Source organism: Castor canadensis, chromosome X (assembly GCF_047511655.1).
Source record: "Castor canadensis chromosome X, mCasCan1.hap1v2, whole genome shotgun sequence".
Taxonomy (NCBI): domain Eukaryota; kingdom Metazoa; phylum Chordata; class Mammalia; order Rodentia; family Castoridae; genus Castor; species Castor canadensis.
In genome coordinates, this window is record NC_133405.1 from 82,803,566 (window position 1) to 82,823,555 (window position 19,990).

Below are 19,990 nucleotides of genomic sequence, written 5' to 3' on the forward strand. Positions count from 1 at the left end.
TAAACTAGCGCTCTAGGGGCTGGCCAGATTTGCCCTGAATGATAACTTTTGTCATTGGACCGGGGACCGAGAGAAAAAGGTAAAACAGAGAAACAGGCTCCACTGTCTAGGAGGAAAATGATCTTTTGTTTTTCTGCCATAATGGCTACCATGAAGCTCCTAAACATCAATGCCAAGAAGTGGAGCATGAACAGGAGGCCGGGACCCATCAATCCATAGGAGGTGGCACCTTGTCTTCCATCTGGAGACGGGGGCACTTAGACCTCCGGTGGTTACCCTTGCACAGAGGGCAGGGTCCAGGTTGGGGGCAGGGCTGTCTCCCAGGCTGTCCCCCTTAAGCATTCTCTGCAGAAGTGCCCCTCCTGTCCACCATGGTAGCAGGTTCAGGATGCAGGCCCCAGTCAGGTGGGGCCCTCTCTGAGAGCAGCAATGAGGCCATGGTGTCTCTTATCTTTTTCTGTCCTGTTAGTAAGGTCCCAGACATACAGACATAGCCGTAAATACAGACGTGGCTGCTGTATTACTTGGTTCAATGACTTTTCCCTTCAGCCACAGTCTGAGTTTTTTACGAATATCTGGGGCTGACTGTTAGAAGTTTATCTTTGAGGAGAACCTGTCTCACCTGTGACTCTGGGTCCACTGTGGTATGCTTTCTGAGGTCTCTGAACTGTTCTGGGCCTCAGTTTCCTCACTTGAAGAATGAGGGATCTGGTCTAGGTTAAACTACTTTCTTTCACTATGAGATGACTGAAGTGACATTAATGCCACTTATCTTCCTTACCATTTTTTTTTTAATTTAGCAATGCTGGGGAATTGAACCCAGGGCTTTGCACATGCTGGGCAGACATTTTTTCATTGAGCTACTTTCTCAGCCCTAAATATCTTTTTTTTAGGCTGTACTGGATTTGAACTCAGGGCTTTATGCCTGAAAAGTGGCACTCTACTGCTTGAGCCATATCATCAGCCCCTTTTAGTGTGGATCTGTCAAGGGGACTGCCTGTGGCCCTGTAGGTAAGCACATTTATTCCCTCATTTCCAGATGCCATGGGTATTGGGGCTCATTGTAAATGGTAATCATTTCCAACCTGAGCAGCCTGGGCCAGAACCCATTGCTTTTCTAATGAGAAAAGAATCTGGTCTAGTAGAAATATAATATCCTTTCATGTCAATTGAAAGGCTTGGATCACAGAGATAAAGGCTTGGATGTATTTGTCTGGGCATTAGTATAGTTGTTTAGATGTTTTTTAATTTCCCTTAGATCTGATAACTGGAAGGGGATATGAGATTGGCCCTCTTCTTACCACTGCCTGTTGATGGGGGAAGCACTCATTAAGAGGTTCTGAGTATTGGGGTGGCTTAGAAGGTAGAAATTTGTATAGGGGACCTCAGTTCACTTTTTTCCCTTTTATAGGAAAGTTCTAATTGGAGTATGGTATTGTAATTTAAGGAACCCTGTGAAGGCCACTTCTCTTGGTCACCTAAGGCATACTGAGGCCAGGCCTCAGTACAAAGGTTCCAACATCTACAAGCCAGAAGACTTGAAGGTGCAGGTCCCATCTAGAAAGAGCAAAATGCTAGGATCCTATCTTTTAGCTAACAGCAGGCAGCCTCTTTAATAAAGGCCACTTTTTAAACAAAGGAATAAATCCTCTATAAAGTTAGAGAAGGGCATTCAGAAGGCAGCCCAGGCCAATAACAGTACCATACGGGACAACTAGTGTTAATATTTGAGAGCTTGTTTGGAGGTTCTAGCAGGGGAGCGCAGCTACTCGTATACCCTTGACCGAAGAACGGTCCTCCTCTATCGGGGATGGTCGTCCTCTTCAACTGAGCGCGCAGCTTCGGGAGGGACGCACATAGAGCGGTGAGGGAGGAAGGGGACACCCGCCTAGCCAGCCAGATCAGCCGAATCAACCCTGACGATCAATGGGGTGACAGATGTCGCAGCCAGATCGCCCTCACATCCTAGTGTTAATATTTGGAGGGAAAAATTTATGCTGAGGCCAAAAGTATAGAAAATTTTAAATGAGAAGTTTAGAGACCACAGTAATGTCTATTTTGTTATTTCTGGAACTATAACCTTGAGCTAACAATTGGTTTACAAGGGCTGGGTCCAGTGCCCCGAGGTGTGAGATGGGGCTAGGGGCAGGGCTTGTGTAAGGCGCCATTCCCTCCACACACACCTGGGACAAGCGAGCCTGTCTGCTTAGGCCTGATCCTGTGGCCTGTCGCCCCTCCCCCTTCCTGTGTACTCTGTGCTCGTTTATTCTAGGGGAAGTGGCGGCAGGCCACAGCCATCACCATGTGTGGCTGGCAGCTCAGGATGTGCTGGGTCCTCTCTATGGATTTTCTTAGCTATGGCAGGCATTTTTGCTGTATTCAGGAGCCCGCATCCCTGTGCATGAGCGTGCCTGTTTGCTTTCCCTCCTCCCCTTGTGGGGGTGGAGTTAGGGCGTGAATGTGACAGCCGCAGTTTTTTGTAAGCGCGTTTGTAAAGCAGCTGATTTAAAGTTACTTTAGACTGACAGGCCTGGCAAACTAGTTGGAATAACTTAAGTCATAAGGTACCATGCTACAAGTTTTTCATGGGAGGCAGGGTCCCAGTAAGCCCAGGGAGGGGAAGGCAGACAGAGACAAAGGACATGCGGTGAGACCATGGAGGTGGCAGAAAAAATGTCCTGACATCTTAGGTAAGGGAGGGGAAGGCAGAGCCTGTAGGCGTGACACCTGCCTGAGGGATTAGCTATCACCTGTGCCTCTAGGTTGCTCCCATCGTCTGGTACTGGAACACTTTCAGCAAAATGAAACCTCCACTCTCCGGTCACTGTCTCAGGTAAAAGGGACATTAGACAGGGGGGAAAAGAGAAGCAGTTGTCAGATAATCAAACAGGACTCCCACAACATAGCATGAGGCGTATCTGAACAAACCCTGAGCTTGGTCTCAGCCCACCGGGAGGGAGCATGAACTCCCCCAGAGCTGGAATCGCCATGAGGCCAGAGTTGGCAAGGAGTGGCTGATTTAACACCATGATGGGAAAGTCCCTCAGGAAGATAGGAAGAGACAGGCATGGTAAGCAGCACGAGAAGTCTGCTTACATGGGGAAGGAGGAGGTTTGGGAGAGGAATTGGTTGATTTAGAAACTGGTTTAGAGACTAACAGAATCTGCACAGGGGAACAGAAAGTACAGAGGGAGGGTTTGGTGCAGAGATAGGGAAAGGATTGGACATAAGAAAGTTCCTTCCATTTACCAGCACGCTCACAGAGATTGTATAAATCCCTTAAAATATTGGGATTTAAAGTGCCATTAAGTGGCCATTTGGAGGCATTGTCTAATGGGTACTGGGGCCAGGCCTGATTACAGAGAAAAATGAGATTTCATGGCTTAAGATCAGGTGTTAGGTGTTGGGGCCCAAGGTTGGCCAGGAAACATCCCAATGGGGAGTCTGAAGGAATTTGTGATGGTCCAACTCCCATGGTGAGGCCTGACCTGAGGAGAGATATGGCATATGTCCCTGAGATAGCAGGTCCTCAGGGGAGAGAGAGATGTGGAGCACCTAGAGGAAACATCTTTACAATGGGGGGCCCACAGTCCCTAGTGGGGAACCGAGTTCCCAGGGACAAGAGCAAGCTGCGACCTAGAGCTAGGTTTTTGAGGAAATGAGAGAAAGAGATCACAGCTCTGCATGTGAGAAGGACTCATCAAGAGAGGGAACCTTGAGGGAAGATTGGCCGGTGGTGGATGGGGGTTGGAGGCATGCTGGGACGGAGGAACTTCCCTGTGAGCTAGTGAGAGAGTGGCATTTTCTAGGATCAGGGGTTCTGGCAAAGCAGCTCAGATCCTGGAGGAAGGGAATGGGAGTTGAGAGAGAGAGAGAGAGAGCAGGATGGGGTGGGGGAGGCCGGGAGAGCAAGGTCAGTGCCAGGAGTGCACCCTGATCCAAGTCACGGCACCAAATGTTAGGAAAAACGCCACTCACAAAGAAAGCTCACGAGAAAAGTTTCACATCCATAGAGCAAAGTTTAATGGCAGGCCCAAACTGCCAGGCTGGCCGGGGAAAGATGGTGCAGCAGTGAACCTGGGCCAGGCGGGGCTTTTATAGAAGGGGGAGGGTAAGGAAGTTAGCACATGCACGGTAGTCTCTGGTAGGGGTGGGGCTGTCTTAGAGCATGGGAATTTGTCCTTGGGAGTTTCTCAAGGTCTGAGGGTAAAATGGCTGCTGATTTATAAATGGTGACATTATTGTTCTATCAATGAAAGCCACTATTAAGGGTGGGAGAGGGAGAGGATTAAGAAAGTAATATAGACGAGGCAAATTTGAGGAAAGTACATTATATGTATATAAGTAAATATCACAATGAAATTCCTTTGTACAATTAATTTAAGCTATAAGATAAAAGATTTGTTTTAAAAAAACAAGCACATAAAAAAGTTACAACATAAATGCACACGTGCACACACACACACACACACACACAAAAAGCAAAAATGTCTAGGTTTTAATCTCAATTCATCATACCAAGAACCAAGAAGATGTAAAGCTGAATAGAAGGATAGTAATCAGTCTGGTTGCCCTGGCTCTGTCCCTGTCCTTGTCCCCCCCAAGCCAAGCCAATAGCTCCACTGTGCAGCTTTCTTAGTGTCGCCACCACTACAGACTTGGCAAACCTTTGTGACAAGCGCTACATGAGGTGGATGACATATCCCCATCCCCTACCAGACCCAAGAGACCAGCATCGGGGTTACGATCCCCCAACAGGGAATCCAAGTAAAAGTAACATTTAAATCAAGCTCTATTGAGATGGGGAAGGTTGGCCCAAATGGTGCTAGTAAAGGGATGGTACAACTTCCTGGACTGCTATTTGGTTGCAGCAAAGAGGAAACAGTTCCATTCTTTCACAGGTTAGAAATAGTGCCAAATGGGGTACAAGTGACAAGAGACTGCCAGGGGAGAAGCAGAAAACGCTGTGGCAAAACACAAGGGAGAATAGGGTGGTGCAGGAATCCTGAGACCTTCAGAAATAGCAGGAGGGAGACCACAGGCTTTTGTGATTCAGCAAGAAGATTGCTGGAATGGCACCAGGGACCCTGTGGTAGAACAAAGGGAGGAAGAGAGGGTGATTATGGCTGGTGTGGAAGCTAGGTTTTTTTTGTTTTGGTGGGACTGGGGTTTGAACTCAGGGCTTAGCACTTGCAGAGCAGATGCTCTACCACTTGAGCCACACCGTCAGTCCTTTTTGCTCTGGTTACTTTGGAGATATGGTTCTGCAAATTATTTGCTCTGGCTGGCTTTGAACCAGGATCCTCCTGATCTCTGCCTTCCAAGGAGCTAGAATTACAAGCATGAGCCATTGGTGCCCAGCACTATGGAGATTTAGATGGCTATGGTAGCCATAATTATGGCTATGGAAATGATGGCTTTGATGGCAGAATGAGAGAAGGAAGAGGTGTGGGAGGTCAGGGCTAAGGTGTAGCTGGAGATCCAAATTCAGGTTTTCATAATGATCATTTGGCATATATGAGAGGGCTCCCTTTTCTTGCAACTGCAAATGACATTGCTAATGTCTTTTCACCACTAAATCCACAAGTTCATATTCATGTTAGAGCTGATGGCACAGCACCAGGAGAAGCAGTTCACCTGTGACACAAAGATGCAGTAGATGCCATGTCTAGAGATAAAAATAACAAGCTGGGTGCTGGTGACTCATGCCTGTAATCTTAGCTACTCAAGAGGCAGAGATCAGGAGGATCTCAGTTCGAAGCCAACCTGGGCAAATTGTTCCTGAGACCATATCTTGAAAATACCCAACACAAAAAGGGCTGGTGGAGTGGCTCAAGTGGTAGAGCAACTGCCTAGCAAGCATGAGGCCCTGAGTTCAAATCCCAATGCTGCAAAAAAGAAAAGATAAAAATAATGGGTGACATGGATGCATTGAACACTTCTTGACTCCTGTCCCTGGAGGCGGCTCAGGAACAGGAGGCTATCGCAGAGATGGAGTGGATAGTCAGGGAGGTTATGAGTGTGTTGGAAGAACGGGAATGGGGAATAATTCTAATTGAGAATATGGTACTCCTGATGGCTTAGGTGGTTATGGCTATGGTGTTGGAGGTAATGGAGGTCACTACAGGCAAGGTGACACGAATGGAGGTGGATGGCACAGATGTACTGAAAGCAAAACCACTAACATTCATGTTCTAACAACAGCTTCTGCTCAGATTTTATTTCTTCTGTATTTTAAGAACTTTATAATAAGTGAAGGAATATGTTTTCAAAATATTATTTGGTAAAGCTACAGATTGTGATGGGCATTATTTATTGAATATTTTGACTTAAAAGTAAATTTTTATATTAAAAAAAATAAGTGTCAAAATGGAGGTGAGAGGGACATTAGAATTATCTGACATAAATTTTTAAAAGAACCATCACTAAAAAATTCCTCAACAAGCAACAAACGTGTTTGAAGCAAATAAAAAATAGTTAAAGCAAAGATATGAATAGAAAAGGGAACTTAGAAAGAGAAAAAGAAATTGAAAATGCCACCAAAGAAATAAAAGATATAAAGAACCAATGGAGAGGGGGGATTTCCAAGATGGCGGCTAGAGGGAGGAAGCAGAAAGCCTGCCTCCTAAAGTGAAATCTTGGAGAGACGCTGGAGACACACCTTGCAGGCAAGGCCACCGAGAAGAGGCAAAACTTTGACCCCTCCACACCTCCAGCCAGCGCAGAGCATCTCCACTTCATGTTTTTTTTTTAATTTTATTATTCATATGTGCATACAAGGCTTGGTTCATTTCTCCCCCCTGCCCCACCCCCTCCCTTACCACCACCACTTCATGTTGAATGGAGAAACCAGGAGGTCTCCCGGACCGCCTCCAGTCACCCGTGCCCAGGCGGCTTGGGAAGATGCGGACCACAAGGTGAGCTTAGTGGTACACCGTACTTCCACAGACAACCCTGGGCCAGGTCAGCATAGCCCCCTGGACAGACCGACCCCCACCTGGGGAAGAAGGAGAAACTGACTAAGAAGCAATAAGAACAATAAAGACACGTGGGAAAGAGGGTGGGGCGCACTGAGCGCCGAAGGGGGGGAAGGGGATCCTTCCCGGAACTGTAAATAAACAAGCCGGGCCTGGCCGGAGAGAAGAGGGCAGGAGCGGGCCACGTGCCCATCAATGAGGAGCGGGAAAGCTTGTGAGAGTGGCGGAGGGAGGAAAACTCCACAGGAGGCGGGGGGAAGACCCACCTCCCACGTGATCTGTAAACAAAACGCCAGCTGGCAGGAGCAGCAGCACATGCCCAGCAATCAGGAGCTGGAAAGCTTGTAAATGCAGTGGTGGGAGGAAAACTCCACAGGAGAGGGGGAAGACCCACTTCCCACGTGAACTGTAAATAAACATGCAGGCCTGAGAAAGCAGGTGCAGTGTCACCTCCCCCAGTGTGCTTGGAAAGGGAAAAGCTTGTAGTAGTGGCATTGAAGAAGGAGAAGAGGTGCAAGCAAAGGGAATCCGTAACATATTCAACAAAATAATAACAGAAAATTTCCCAAATCTAGAGAAAGATAGTCCCATACAGATGCAAGAGGCCTCCAGAACACCAAACAGACCAGATCAAACTAGAACTACCCTATGACATATCATCATTAAAACAACAAGTTCAGAAACTAAGGAAAGAATATTGAAGGCTGTAATAGAGAAAAAACAAATAACATGATCCTATACCTTAAAGACCCAAAAAACTCAACTCAGAAGCTTCTAGACATCATCAATAGCTACAGCAAGGTAGCAGGATATAAAATCAACATAGAAAAATCACTAGCATTTCTATACACTAACAATGAGCAAACTGAAAAAGAATATATGAAAACAGTTCCATTTACAATAGCCAAAAAAAATCAAATACCTAGGTGTAAACCTAACAAAAGATGTGAACAACCTCTACAAGGAAAACTATAAACTTCTGAAGAAAGAGATTGAGGAAGACTATAGAAAGTGGAGAGATCTCCCATGCTCATGGATTGGTAGAATCAACATAGTAAAAATGTCTATACTCCCAAAAGTAATCTACATGTTTACTGCAATTCCCATCAAAATTCCAATGACATTCATTGAAGAGATTGAAAAATCTACCATTAAATTTATATGGAAACACAAGAGGCCACGAATAGCCAAGGCAATACTCAGTCAAAAGAACAATGCTGGAGGTATCACGATACCTGACTTCAAACTATATTACAAAGCAATAACAATAAAAACAGCATGGTACTGGCACAAAACAGACATGAAGACCAGTGGAACAGAATAGAGGACCCAGATATGAAACCACACAACTATAACCAACTTGTTTTTGACAAAGGCGCTAAAAATATACAATGGAGAAAAAGCAGCCTCTTCAACAAAAACTGCTGGGAAAACTGGTTAGCAGTCTGCAAAAAACTGAAACTAGATCCATGTATATCACCCTATTCCAATACTAACTCAAAATAGATCAAGGATATTAATATCAGACCCCAAACTCTAAAGTTGATACAGGAAAGAGTAGGAAATACTCTGGAGTTAGTAGGTATAGGTAAGAACTTTCTCAATGGAACCCCAGCAGCACAGCAACTAAGAGATAGCATAGATAAATGGGACTTCCTAAAACTAAAAAGCTTCTGCTCAACAAAAGAAATGGTCTCTAAACTGAAGAGAACACTCACAGAGTGGGAGAAAATATTTGCCAACTACACATCAGACAAAGGACTGATAACCAGAATATATAGGGAACTCAAAAAACTAAATTCTCCCAAAACTAATGAACCAATAAAGAAATGGGCAAGTGAACTAAACAGAACTTTCTCAAAAGAAGAAATTCAAATGGCCAAAAAACATATGAAAAAATGCTCACCATCTCTAGCAATAAAGGAAATGTAAATTAAAACCACACTAAGATTCCACCTCACCCCCGTTAGAATAGCCATCATCAGCAACACCACCAACAACAGGTGTTGGTGAGGATGCGGGGAAAAAGGAACCCTCTTACACTGTTGGTGGGAATGTAAACTAGTACAACCATTCTGGAAAAAAATTTGGAGGCTACTTAAAAAGCTAAACATTGATCTACCATATGATCCAGCAATACCACTCTTGGGGATATACCCAAAAGACTGTGACACAGGTTACTCCAGAGGCACCTGCACACCCATTTTTATTGCGGCACTATTCACAATAGCCAAGTTATGGAAACTGCCAAGATGCCCCACTACTGATGAATGGATCAAGAAAATGTGGTATCTATACACAATGGGATTTTATGCAGCCATGAAGAAGAACGAAATGTTATCATTTGCTGGTAAATGGATGGAATTGGAGAACATCATTCTGAGTGAGGTCAGCCTGGCCCAAAAGACCAAAAATCCTATGTTCTCCCTCATATGCGGACATTAGATCAAGGGCAAACACAACAAGGGGATTGGACTTTGAGCACATGATAAAAGCGAGAGCACACAAGGGAGGGGTGAGGATAGGTAAGACACCTAAAAAACTAGCTAGCATTTGTTGCCCTTAACGCAGAGAAACTAAAGCAGATACCTTAAAAGCAACTGAGGCCAATAGGAAAAGGGGACCAGGAACTAGAGAAAATGTGAGATCAAAAAGAATTAACCTAGAAGGTAACACCCACGCACAGGAAATCAATGTGAGTCAATGCCCTGTATAGCTATCGTTATCTCAACCAGCAAAAACACTTGTTCCTTCCTATTATTGCTTATGTTCTCTCCTCAACAAAATTAGAGATAAGGGCAAAATAGTTTCTGCTGGGTATTGAGGGGGTGGGGGGGAGAGGGAGGGGGCGGAGTGGGTGGTAAGGGAGGGGGTGGGGGCAGGGGGGAGAAATGACCCAAGCCTTGTATGCACATATGAATAATAAAATAAAAAATAAATAAATAAAAAAAAATGTGGATCTGGACTTTATTATCTCTGAAAATTGTTGCTTTCCTTGAGAGGGGTGGAACGTGTGTGTGTGTGTGACAAAGAGAGAGGCTATGAACTCCAGTCAAATGGCTCTCAGCTGGAGAATTGCAGGAAGAAGGATGCAGGTCATGTCACACCCACCAAGAGTGCCTGAGCCCTCCCTGAATTGTCCTACCGAAGCTCCTGTTTTATAATTATCAAGTGAATATTTCCCAGTTTGGTGACAGTACTGTCAAGGGTCACTGCTAGATGACTGCCGGCATACACTTGGTTTGTTACTGGCTTTATTAATTTTAATTATATATTTACATTTATAACTACATTGATATTTTCAATAAGCAGAACATTCTCACATCCTGTCCCTTAGCCACTGAGATCCTGTGTGTTTTTTCTAGGATAGTCTGTTCTCTCTCTCTCTCTCTCTCTCACTCACACACACACATACATTTTCAAAGTTTAGCTCAGAGGTATCAAAAAATCTTTAGTATACAAAGATTGCATGTCCTACTTATGGACAACCTGAGGACTTTGCAGGGGAGGGGGGAGGTTGGCAGGTTTTTGGGTGCGGTGCTGGGAATCAAACCCCTGGCCTTGTGCTTGCTAGGCAAGTGCTCTACCACTGAGCTAAAGACATTTTTTTTTTTTTGCAATACTGGGGTTTGAACTCAGGGCCTCATGCTTGCTAGGCAAGAGCTCTACCTCTTGAGCTACACCCCAGCCCTCCAACTCAACGTTTTAAGGGCCTATTCCAGTGAACGAGTTCCTGTGAGTCCAGCCAGAAACCAGGGTCCTCTGACCTGCCTCACCCTTGCTCTCCACATGAACACTAACTCTCCTCCCAGGGTCTGTCACCTGCTTCTCTCCCTATTGCCACCGCCCAGTCCAGGGCAGTGTTTTCCATCATGGATTAAAAGAGAACTTTTTCTCCATATACCATGAGATTAGCCATCCCTAAAGTAAAGCACCGCTTTCATATCTCATTCTTCTGACAAACAACCTTAATGGCTTTTATTGTTCACAGAGTAACCGTCTAGCTCCTCATTACAGAGATTTTTTTTCCTCCAGTTGCAAACATGTTGTCTTTTAACTGTGGCTTGGAACGATGGCACAGTCAGGCTCTACAGGAAAGGCAGCTCACAGTTTCTGCACAGGCTGGGTACTCCTTATACTTGCAGTGGTGTTTGCATCCTTGGGAGTGGACAATGCTAACTCAGCTCACCTGAGACTAACACAGCCCCCCACCCCACGTCCCATCTACTGCTCCTCAGGAGGCACTCCGGGGGGCGCGTATTAGAACGTCCCAAGTATACCTTCTTGGTGTCAAGGTAGCTGAAAAACTTAGGTAAAGTTGCTTCATGGGCACAGAATCAGAGCGCGGGAAAAGGCTGTTGTTGCTATCCATGTCCTTCCTCCCTTCTTTCAAATAAAACCCTGATTGAGATTTTTCAAGAACTCTGAATGCACCTCCAATTCCAGGAAGGCCTTAACAGCCCATTCCTAGGCACTGATGCAATTTGGTGACTTCCCACATTGGCTTCCCGAGTGGCCTTCAGTAACTGCAGCCCAGCCCCCAGAAGGGACCACAAGATGGCCCCAGATTAATAAGGTCAATGAAGTCCACACACAACAAATCTGGGTTCTACTCTGAGAGGATGGGCCCCAGGCCACCGTGCTTTCATTGGCAGGCCTGAGGGAGAGGGCCTTGGTGGCGATCTCCTTTCACCCAAAGGGCAGGGATGCCCCCCCAAAAGAGAAGTGAGTGCTCTTGTGAGGGTGAAGGGAAATGTTGTCACTTCTGTGTGTCCACCAGATGGGATTTCCTCTGCCTGGCATGCCCTTCCTTTCAGTGCTACCTGGCACAATCTGACCTGACATTTCAGGGCCCCATCCCTCTTGTGCCAGGTTCCCTCCAACCCCAAGCTCGCCCAGGGCATCCCCACCATGGCAGTTACTGTGGATCTGTGTCGCTCTCACCTCTGAGGATGGGCCTCTGGAGAGTACCCACACAGCCGCAACTTTTTGGGTGCTCTCTGTTGGACTTTCCTGGCCTCTGCTTAGCAAGCAGGGCCTGTTCTTGGAGATATGTGGCATGTTCTGTTGAAGTGAATAGGATACTTAAGAGAACAAGCTATTTTCAAGTCCCCTCAAATATTCCAGGAGTGCTATTTACACACTTAAGAGTATGTTCTCGTCATTCTAGGCTATTCATTAAAATAGGTCCCTTGAGTGACTCTCCAAGCAGCGCTGAAGTAGCACTTTCGCACTTAGGAACAAGGGCTGGAATCAGCATAGTACTTGTGGTGTCTACAACTGCCACCTCAGCTCCACAAAGCTAGTGTGTCTTAGACTCAAGTCTGGCCAGGGTCAAAGGAGCCTAGAAAACCTCTTAGTGCTCCCCCTAGCTCCAGCCCAGCCTTCTCCACGCCCCAGGGCTGTGTGGCTGCCCTTCCCGCTCACTTTCTACCAACAAGCAGAAAAAACTCTTCTGTTTTCTAATTCTTCAGGGATGGTGGGAAGGTCTATGTCCCCATCGCTCAGGTGTTCCAATGGCCTGGAGACATCTTTGTGAGGTGGTGTTATCCAACCTGCCTGTGTGTCCCTCCAGCAACACAGAACTCATCTCTTTTGTGAGGTGTACAGCTTTGAAACACAATCACTCCCTATTGCTTCTACCTTGTGGTGTTGTGGGGTCGTAGGCAACATTTAGAGACAGGTTTAAGGAGTGTGTGTGTATGTGTGTGTGTGTGTGTGTGTGTGTGTGAGAGAGAGAGAGAGAGAGAGAGAGAGAGAGAGAGAACACACTCTGGAAGGACCCACAGAGAACAGTCTAGGTTAGTTGCTAAGAACTTTTCTTTTTTCCCCCCAAGATTAGTTAGAAGCAATAAACCTATCTTTGGGATACATTTTTCCCCTTGACAGTCAAGATGAGACGTGATGGTAAATGTATGTTTGCATAATTCCCACTGAAATGAAAAAGAAACAAAAAGAGAAAAGAAGTTAACTTCTATCTGAAATTAGGTACAGGCCACAACAACATATCACCACCTTGTTTTCTCTCTCCATATGCAAACTAATTTAAACTGAAAACACCAGGAGAAAATGCACAGCCTCAGTCCCTCTTCCCCACAGAAGGCCACTAGACCATTTTCTGTCACCTTAGTTTTCTATGTGTTGCTCCAAGGGCTGGGTTTTCTTTTCTTTTAAAACAAATCTCCTAAATGGGGACTAGGCAATATGTTTTTCATTCTACTGGTGGTTATTCTTACAATGATAAGCACCATTCTCAATATTTCAGCTTCAAGAGGGAAATTGTTACCTCTGATTTACCCCGAGATGAGAAAATTGTCACTTTTACTCTTTCCTTCCTGATTTTTTCTTTTCCAATTTTTTGCCCCTATCTATTTTAGATGGCTTATGATTGCTTTTACATTGCATAGCATTTTTTTAAGCATTATACCTGTCAGGTAGGCGCCAGTGGCTCCCACCTGTAATCCTAGCTACTCACGAGGCAGAGATCAGGAAGATCATGGTTCGAAGCCAACCCAGGGAAATAGTTTGTGAGACCCTATCTCGAAAAAACCCATCAAGAAAAAAAGGGGTAAGAGTACCTGCCTAGTAAGTATGAGGCCCTGAGTTCAAACCCCAGTGCCCCCCCAAATTATACCTGTCATAAAAGTCCTACTTCAAAAAAAGGCCCAGTCCCTTTTTTGCAAGTGAATGTATTATTTTAAACTTCCAAGGAGCAGATAATTCCTATGGTATTTAAATACTTCAGAACAAAAAAGAGAAAAGAAACATCCTAGTTTCTTAAAAATTATTTTTCTACTTTTCAGATAATACATAGAGAAAAATGTTCTACTTAAAAATACCAACAACATGAAGGGGAGAGGGAGGGGCCGGGGGCAGGTGGGAGAGGTGGCTCAAACAATGTGTACACCTATGAATAAATGAACAATTAAAAATAAAAAATAAAAATCCAACAATATAATGAATAAGCAAAAAAATGTGCCATAAACACATGAGATATTATTCAGTCTTTTAAAAAGAGGAAAATTTGACACCCGCTGCTGAAGGGATTGAAAGGTGTGCCATCTCAAAATATGCTGGATTGGAACTTTTTTTTTTTTTTCCATGTCAGCATCTCCCAAGGAACTGGAACTACAGAAAGGACCATTAAGCCTGTCTTTTCCTTCAGGCTGCAAGCTAGAAAGATGCTTTTAGGGTGTGTGTGGAAGTGTTGTTCCCTAAAGGCTGCAGAACGACGTTACTCCCCAGAGCCTACTGACCAGGGCTGTAATGAACCTGAATTAACTCACTCATTAGAGTAACTCATCTTCCAGTGGCTTTTAACACCTCTCCCACCAATCTCCTAGTGACATCTCTAGAATTTACCCTACTCCAGAGATTCATTTGTTCTTTGTCTAAAAAGCATAAAAGTATATTGCTTTGGACATTTCTTCTAATTTCGCTCTCTTGTGAAGATCTCCATGTTCCTGGAAACCGAGTAGAACGTGTGTGCTTCTCTCTTACTAATCAGCTTTGTATTAATTTGGTTCCTAAATACAGCCAGAGTCCATGTAAGGACTTAAGGAGGTTGAAGGAGATGTTTCTCTTCTCTACACTACAACACAGATAAGCCTCGAGAACACTGGGCTAACAGAGTTCGGTATGATTATACCTACCTGAGGTTCCCAGAACAGCCAAACTCACAGTCAGGAAGTGGAATACTCACTGCCAGGGTTGGGGAAGGGACAATGGGAGTTAAGAGCTTAATGGGTATGGAACCCTGGCACGGTGGTGTGTGCCTGCAGTCCCAGCTAGTTAGGAGACTGAGGCCTAAAGATCACTTGAGCCCAGTTAAGGGCCAGCCTGAGCGACAAAGTGAGACCCTACTTTGAGAAAGTTCTGAATGGATGGATGGTGGTGATTGTTGCAAAACAATGTAGTTCAGGGGTAGAGTGACTGCCTAGCATGTGCAAGGCCCTGGGTTCAATCCCCAGCATCATAAAAATGAAAACAGTTAAAAAGCAGAGAGAATAGCCATATATCCTAGAACTTCCAGGCTGCAAGGGCAGAAAGGGAAGCCTGGCAGCTTGTCCATTTGTACCATCTTAGGAGCCTTGGAAACTTCTCTTACAAGAATACTTGCTTACGCCTGTAATCCTAGCTATTTATGAGGCAGAGATCAGGAAGATCACACTTTGCAGGCCAGCCTAGGCAAAAAGTTTGTGAGACTCCATCTCAATAATAAAAGCTGGGCATGGTGGTGTATGCCTGTCATCCCAGCCATGTGGAAGACATAAATAGGTGGACCGCAGTCCAGGCCAGATCTGGCATAATTGTGGGGCCATATCTCAAAAATAACCAAATTGAAAAGGACTGGGGGCATGGCTTAATTGATAGCACATCTGCCTAGCAAACACAAGGTCCTGAGTTCAAACCCCAGAACCACCAAAAAGAAAAAGGAAAGAGAGAAAAAAAGAGAAAGGTGACTTTCCGACACTGATTTGACAAAGGAATTATCATGTGGGATTTCTCCAATAGACGCTCAGTGCAGGGCCCCAGTGAAAACGGAGGTTTTCTTCAAGAGACTGCTTGCCATGTAAAGGAAAAAGCAACACATGAAAGTCCACTAAGATGGTAAATTTTACATCTATCTCACCACAATACAAAAATTCAACTATATAGTACAAAACTATAGTGCTTAAAAGAGAAAGCTGGGGCTGGGGTGTGGCTCAGTGGTACAGTGCTTGCCTAACATGTGCAAGGCCCTGGGTTCATCCCCAACACTGAAAAAAAAAAAGAAAGAAAGAAGAAAAAAAAGCACACTGTTTTCCTCCTTTCTCCCACCCAATTCTATCCCACTCCCTAGAGGTAATAATTCATGGATGTATCAAACTTTATTTAATTATTCTTTTTTGTGGGACCTGCATTTGAACTCAGGGCTTCGTGCTTTCAAAGCAGGTGCTCTAACTTTTAAGCAACACCTCCAGTCTGTTTTGCTCTGCTTATTTTGGAGTTGGGGGTTTCACAAACTATTTGCCCGAGCTGGCCTTGAACCATGATCCTCCTGATCTCAGCCTCTTAAGTAGCTAAGATTACAGGTGCGAGTCATGGATGCCTGGCTTACTTATTTATTCTTTACTGGGAGTATTTAGGTTGTATCACCTAGATTTTTGCTTTGACAAATAATGCTGTGAGGAATATCCTTAAAATATAATGCTCTGTAATATATATTACATCTAGTATTCTGCTTTGTCAAAAGCTATATTTATTTTATTTTGTGAGTTAGATTTAAATTTATTTTTTTAGCTGGTGCTGGTGGTTCATGTCTGTAATCTAGGCACTTGGGAGGCTGAGATTAGGAGGATCATGGTTTGAGGCCAGACCAGGCAAATAGTTTGTGAAATCCCATCTCCAAAACAGGCAAAGCAAAATGGACTAGAGATGTGGCTCAAGTGGTAAAGTGCCTGCTTTGCAAGCATGAAGCCCTGAGTTCAAACCTCAGTCCCACCAGAAAAAAATTTGTTTATTTATTAATTGATGTGGTTCAAAATAACAGAAATTCAAGACATTACACAGAGAAAAGCTCCCTCTCATCTCCCCCTGCCCTGCAATCTGTTTCCCTTCCTCAAAAGTAATCAGTTATATTCTAGTCAGGCACAGAAGAAACTGCTTATTTATTTTATATTACATTATTTATATCTGTCAAAAACAAATGGTATAGGTTTATGCATTTTAAATTTGATGGTTATTGCCAAATTGTCCTCCAAAGAGACTGTACCTATTTATATGCAATCAGCAATGTTTGACATTGCCTGCTCTGCATTACCATCAACACACCACATTACCACACTCTACTTCTTCACCAACTGGACTACTAAAAAGTGACATCTCACTTAATTTGTATTTATTTAATCTGTACCATTATGAGTAAGATGAGGTTTCCTTCAGCTGGGAGACCTGGCCTGCCTCCCTCCCCAGTTCTTTCACGCAGCTGTCTCACCTCTCCACTCTGGCTGGACTGAACAGGAAGATGCCCTGCTCTTTCACTGCTGCCTAACTGCTGTGTCCCCTGCCAGCTTCTCTTAAGTCTCCTGGCACAAGTTGGAGGCAGCTTTCCTTTCATCCTGAATCTGTCATATGGCTTTCTATCAGTTTCTGTCTGCCACTTCTACTCCATGGTGAGCCCTGAGACCAGATCTTTCCTCTTTCTGAGCTAATGTTTATCACTGTTCTTTGCAGTAAATCCTGGACTAATGGATGGGTGGGAAGCCAGAAGTTTCTGACTGAGGTCACCGGCATGCAGCCATTCTGTGCGAATGACTGAGACAGACTCACTTCTTAGACAGCAAGAATGCAATACTGTGTGGAAGGGAGCATTTCAAATCAGTGCTGAAAGATTCTGGAATTTTGGAATATTCAATAAATAGTATTGGGCTAATTAGTTAAATATAAAATTTGAGGAAAATCAAATGTCTTTAACTTAAACCCCAATAATTTCCAGGTGAGGATATGTTAAATATACTTAAATACAATGAGAAAGCATGAAAAACCCTGAAATAAAGTATACATGAATACTGATCTAATTTTCAGGTGGGAAAGCCCTTTCTAAGCTTGATGTCTAAACAGAAACCACGGGCTGGGGTGTGGCACCTGCCAAGCAAGCACAAGGCCCTGAGTTCGAACTCCAGTCCTATCAAAAAAAAAAAAAAGAAAAGAGATAGAAACTATAAAGAAAAAGTTAATTTTAAACTTCAGCACATGCAAAAAGACAGAAGCAAAACTGAAAGGCTAATTATGGACAGGAAAAACAAATTTTTTAAATATTCAAGTTTGGCAACTGGCCAGATTCATTAATACAGAAGGATCTATTAAAAATCTCCAAAAAAGAAACAATTATCCCTAGAAAATTAAGTGAAATTCAGAAACAGGCAATAAATTAAGAAGTATTTGTTTCTGCATGAGTCAACCTGGTATGTCAATAAACAGAAGACTATCCCATCTCACCAGTAGTAAGTGAAGGCTCAATTCAAACAACATTTTCACCTAAAAATTAGCAAAGGTGATACTTTTCAATGTCAGCAACTTCATGAGAAAGCAACACTCTCAGAACTTGGAGAGCAATTTCCTGGTATTATTAAAAGCCTCTCCTTTTGACTTAGACCGCTCCGAGAAAACTTATCAAAAGGAAATCTTGAAAAAATATAGACAAAGATTCATTACAAGGATATTACAGTGGCATGTTTATAGTAGTGAGAAATTCAAAGCAATCTAAATGTCTAACAATGGAACGGGATACATAAATTATGGCCCATTCATAGGCTAGAAGGCAGGCGCTAAAATCATATTGAAAACTGTTTAAGGACATAGGGAAATGCTTGTAATGTATTGTGACAGTTTTTTGAAACTTAATTTTAATAGAATAGCCTCAGTCTTCTTTTAAAAAAAAACATGTGAGTCTGTTGTGCGTTTGAGTAGAAAAGCCTGGAAGGAAGACACTCAGGCTACACTGTCCCCAGGAGGTTACTTGGAGTGAGCCCCGGTAGAAGCTCTAGTGGCCACAGTGGGGAGGCGGGGAGGACAGCCCTAGGAGAGGTTCTGCTTGCACCACAGGACCTGTGGGAAGAGGCCAAGTGGCCCCAACAGTCACCACAGGCAAAAGCCAAGGAGTGGCTGCTCCCAGAGCTGATACTGTCATTTCTCGGGCTCCTCTGTAGAAATTAATATTCCTAACATTTATTGGGCAGTTTATATGTATTTTCATTTACTGCTCCTAACATCCTCAAGAGATCTAAGACATCCATTAAATGTCCCATGTTCTCAGTGAGGAGACTGAGGCCAAGAAAGATTAAGTGATTTATCCAAGGTCCCAAGGCTAGCACTGGGTAGATGAACTGGGCTTCAAACCCACATAGATGTCTGACTCCAGAGTCCAAATTTGCATGCAACGGGAGCCTTATTTTCAGTTGCTATGGCAAGAAGGGAGAGGGTATGATAATGAGTGAAAGAAAAGCAGTAAGTAAATTAAAATTACTTCCGGAATTGGATTCTTTTGAGAATAGCATTCCCACCTTTCCTACACAAAATCACCCACAACGATGTCTTCAGTGGCTCTGAGTAATCGCTGGTACAGAATGGGATGGACTGCAAAGCCCTCATGTCCCTCCCGGCCCTACAGCGAAGGTCCCTGCCCCCAGCCCCCGTTTGGGCTGCAGTTATAGTTAGGATCTGGCCTGAGTTAATTCTTCCTTCTCTCTCCTGCCGAGTGGTGACTGAGGCAGGCCCAGTAAAATCTTCAGGGTTCCAAAGACAGGAACAGATATTTCTCTTGTATTCAGGGACAAAGCTGTGAAATGAGAATCTACTGTCTTTGGTGACATCTGTCATAGAATTCTTTGGGCAGAGGTCGGGTGTGATGGTGCACACTTGTATTCCAGCCTACAGGAGGCTGAGGCGGGAGGAGTTCAAGGCCAGCCTGGGGTACATAATGAGTTCCAGGCCAGTCTGGACTACGTAGCAAGACCTTGTTTCTGAAAAAAACCCCAAAAATCCTTGGTAGACCTGCACCAACCCCTTAGTAAGGCCCACACTCTCCAGGCAGTGCCCTCTTCACCTCCCAGTCAGGGCCCCTGCCAGGTCCACATCTTTTCCCACCGTGACATTGTTCTGCTACAACAGTTGCTCATCCCCAGCCACCTCCACAGCTTAGTGTTGATACCACCAGAGGCCCTAACCCAGCAAATGTCCCATCCCTCAGCCAGGTGCCACTCCCTACCCCTTCCCCTTTCAAAAACTAGGAATTACCCCCCCCCATTATTTTGATGGGACTGGGGTTTGAACTCAGAGCTTTGCACTTCCAAAGCAGGCACTCTACTGCTTGAGCTACATCTCCAGTCCATTTTGCACTGTTTATTTTGGAGATGGGGTCTCGAGGAACTGTTTCCCCGGGCCGGCCTTGAACTGTGATTCTCTCAATCTCAGCCTCCCAAGTGGCTCGGATTATAGGTGTGAACCACTGGTGCCCAGCTTGGGAATCCTTT